Source organism: Gavialis gangeticus, unplaced genomic scaffold, assembly GCF_001723915.1.
Source record: "Gavialis gangeticus isolate Ggan-Ray unplaced genomic scaffold, GavGan_comp1, whole genome shotgun sequence".
In the NCBI taxonomy this organism is placed as follows: domain Eukaryota; kingdom Metazoa; phylum Chordata; order Crocodylia; family Gavialidae; genus Gavialis; species Gavialis gangeticus.
In genome coordinates, this window is record NW_017728995.1 from 1,094,444 (window position 1) to 1,098,506 (window position 4,063).

Consider the following 4,063-nt stretch of genomic DNA (forward strand, 5'->3'; position numbering starts at 1 on the left):
TAAAAGATATCAGATTCACCCAAAGAACCTTTTCTGCCTAAAATCTTGTCTATGCATTCTTACAAGTATTAAATTACCTAAACTGTAGGGGTGTGCGAAATGGACCCTATTTGATTCGGATTCAGCCCAAATCAGGGGCAGTGATTTGATTTGTTGATTTGGATCACTGTCCCCGATTCAATTCGGCTGAATCTGAATCTGAAGATTTGATCCTGATTTGGAGAATCAGCGATTCGGCCATAGACACAACTTTAATTTTTTTTTCTACATACCTCAAGTTACCAGGCATTGCTCATGAATGCTGTGATGCTGGGGTGGATGGAGAATCCCACAGGAGCACAGGGGGGACCCCCCGCGTGCTCAGCAACAAACCCGGAAGTGGACTGGAAGTATTTCTGGTCCACTTCTGGGTCCACCAGGGAGCGCACAGGGCCCCCCCAGCTCAATGATCAGCCATGGGGGGCACCCAGAAGGCACCAATAGCCAAGCCAAGGGGGCACAGCCCTGCCTGTGCGCTCCCGGGTGGACCCAGAAGTGGACCGGAAGTGCTTCTGGTCCACTTCCGGGTCTGCTGTGGAGCACGCTGGGGAGCCCCCTGCACTCCTGTGGGATGCCCCATCTGCCCCAGCATCATAGCATTCACGAGCCACCTGCTACCTAGAGGTATGTAGAAAAAACATTTAAAGCTGTATCTCTGTTCGAATCACTGAATCTTTCTGAATCTCTCTGAATCTATTTGGAGGGTTCCAATTCGATTCGGAAAGATTAAAGTGTCTCCTAATTCAATTCAGATTTGGAGGTTCAACCACCAAATTGGGCCAGATCTCCTCCGAATCAAATCAGGGACCAAAGCTTCGCACAGCCCTACTAAACTGCTGTTCTTGGGCTTGGATAAGAGTAAGCTCCACCAAACAGTGCTCTGAAGTCAAGCAGTCCTGTAAAAGACAATTTGGTTAATGTTCTTACTCTAGTATGGAAACTTGAATTTACATCCACAGATATGCCGCATGACTGGTGTAAATGCCCTCATTTAAATTATATTTTTAAAATGTATTTGTGAATCCTATTTTAATGGTGCTAAAGATCAGAAAATCTCACCCATCTGAACAATTTTTTCAGGGAATCAAATGTAAAACAATTCCATTTTGTGTGTGTGTGTGTGCAAAGCAAACTTTAATTATCTTTGGAACTGCTGGCTGTGTCACTGTGGCACTATGGAGTCCAGTGTAGACTAACAGTTCAAGCATTCACCCAGCTTCTCCAGCACATTTAAAATCCCACGTGGAGCTCTATGCTGCCACAGCTATACAACTATCAAAATCTGAGCTAGCTAGTTTAAGGCCAGCATAAGTATGTCTATAGGAACTCCACTAGCTGCCATATGGACCAGGGGAGGGGTGCTCAACCCCCAGCCCATGGGCCAGATAAATCCCTCAGCACCATGTCATCCAGCCCACTGGGCTCCCCACAGGTCTACAGGGAGCCCCATGGGCCATGGCCCTGCAGACTAGATCAGACATGCAGGGTAGCATGGGGCCTGATTCCAGGAAGTAAGCTGGGCAGGCGTGACACAGGGTGGCAGAGCCTGATTCCAGCACGTTGGGTTGAGTAGAGGCTGCAAGGGTCCCTGGAGCCTGAGATCCTGGCATGTGGGGTTTGATCCAGCCCATAGACCAGCCCTGAACCCCTCATTTAGCCTGCAGGGCTAAAACATTGAGCTCCACTAATATAGACATATCATAACTCTTTCTTGGTACTCTCCCTATTCTACTGACCTCAAGGGAGCTACATATATAATAAATATTACAACAGGAGTAAGAGTTGATCAGAAATCTAAGTTCGTATTTTATCACATCAGTTTAGTGTTTATCAGCACAGAAATTTAAACAAGAGCAAAATACCATATTTCTGTAATACTCAGAATGGTCTTCTGAGAAATACGAGTATCAGGTCTGTCAAAGATCACAGGGAAACAAGTTCTAGAGGCTTTTATAGGATGTTTACAGGCTTGAGTTTGGAACCAGAGCATGTGTCAATTTGCTACATATTTTTGCAGAAACGTCAGAGCTATGGCAGAATAAATATTATGCAATGCATTTTAATTAAAAAAGAAAAGAGACTAAAGAGACTTTGGCTAACCTACCTCTAAGATTCAGAAGCAACAGAACTGTTAGAAAAAACATATAGCAGTTCTCACGCACCTTTATTTATCTAGCTGTAGTCTTTACTCCTGAATACATGCTTATCAAGTAAAAGGGGAAGAAGGCATTGTGTGCTTAAATAAAATATATGGGGGCAGAGATACAGGTCTACCTTTGAACCTGGGAGTTTTACATTTTCCAACCATGTGAATTTTCTGCAAGACAGTTAAACAACAAAAGTATTACTCTCCCAAATGATTAGGTCAGGTCCCCTTAGATAAGCAATTGAAACGGTTTTCTAAGGATTTTAAAATGTTAATTGTGTCACCATTCTGTTCCATTTTTGATGATTAGTACACCTTTAAAGTGGACAAGATTTCCTTTCCAGGCTGCAACAAGAGTCCGTATAGTCTAGGAACCCAACTTTGCAACCTAGCTACTTCAGTAATGATTTGTTAGGTATAGGGTTTACAGGATGAGACCTTAGGTTACTTAAACCATCTGACTTGTAACTGAAACTAATGTACTTTCCTTTTTTTGTTCTGATGGTATCCTATATTAATTGATAAATAAAAAGCTGACTATTATTTTATTTTAAACTCTGAGATACTAATGTAATCAAATTAAATTGTGAAGCCTTGTTTCATAATTGATAGACAAAATAAAGTTGCTATTTACAAGTTCAAAGAATTAAAAGGAAAAAAATGGGCCAGTGACAACACAAAATGTTTAGAAAATCCTGGAATGAATTGGTGAGATCTTCTTGCAGAACACAACATTTCCACAGAGAAGGATTTGGAAGACCTCTAAAATCTATCAAAATGTGTATTTGCTCTGCTCATGCCAATATTGCTCTAGTACCAAAGAGAAATATTACATGCAAAAATAAAAAATACTGCTGATCTCTATTTGAAACTGTTCTTATTGTCCTTTTGACACAGGTTAAATGAAATCTGATCTGGATCCCATTTGATCATAAGACTGGAATGCTGAAAATGTTGTATACTATTTACTCAACAATTGAAAAAAAAACCCCTTAAATTCATGCATCTTTAGTAGTGGCCTCAAATCTACAAACAAATAACTGGATCTTAAAAGCTCTTGCATATTCAGAAAAACTGACAAAAAGAAAAACTAGGCAAGGCTAGTTTGTTTGTTGATATTTCAATACCATAGACAAAAATAAGATCTGTTCCATGGATAACAATTAACCAATTTTGAAGACCCAAGCAGGAACCCCACTGGGGCATCCTTACATAGACTGGTGAAAAATGTGAGTTCTTGGCATAAAGTGAGTTGATATAACCCAGAGGTTGGCAATTATTCAGGTCAGAGGGCCACTTAGCTAGTTTTGGTAAGCTGTTGTGGGCCAGGTCAGGTGGGACTGGGACCAGGGCTGGGATTGGGATCTGCTCAGGGGCAGAGCCGTGGCCTTGCCCATGAAACTAATGCCCATCACAGAGACATGCAGGCAGTAGATCATGGCTCTGCCTCAGACCCCAGCTCTGCACTGTCACCACCTGCAATCCTGATCCTGGCTCCAGCCCCACCCCATCTCGCTCCCGGATGAAGCTCACTGCGTGGCCCCATCCCATCCATCTGTCCACATACCCAGGCCCTGAGAGTCCCAGGCTGGTTTCCATGGAGACCCTGCCCACGTGCAGGCACGGGTGATTGGTGCCACCTGAGTCAGGGGGGCCATGTGCCCCCCCAGTGACCAGTCAACAACTGGGGGGGGGTCCCCCCACAACCAATCTCACTGACCGGGAAGCACAAGCAGCACTCCCGGAAGTGCCAGCGGCGCCTCACCTGATGCCCCCCCACTCCCCGGCCAGCACTTGCAGGGGGGCACCAGCACTTCCGCCTGCCCCCCCACGCATTGCCTAAATGAGGAGCGCTGCCTGTGAACCCCCATGCACCCC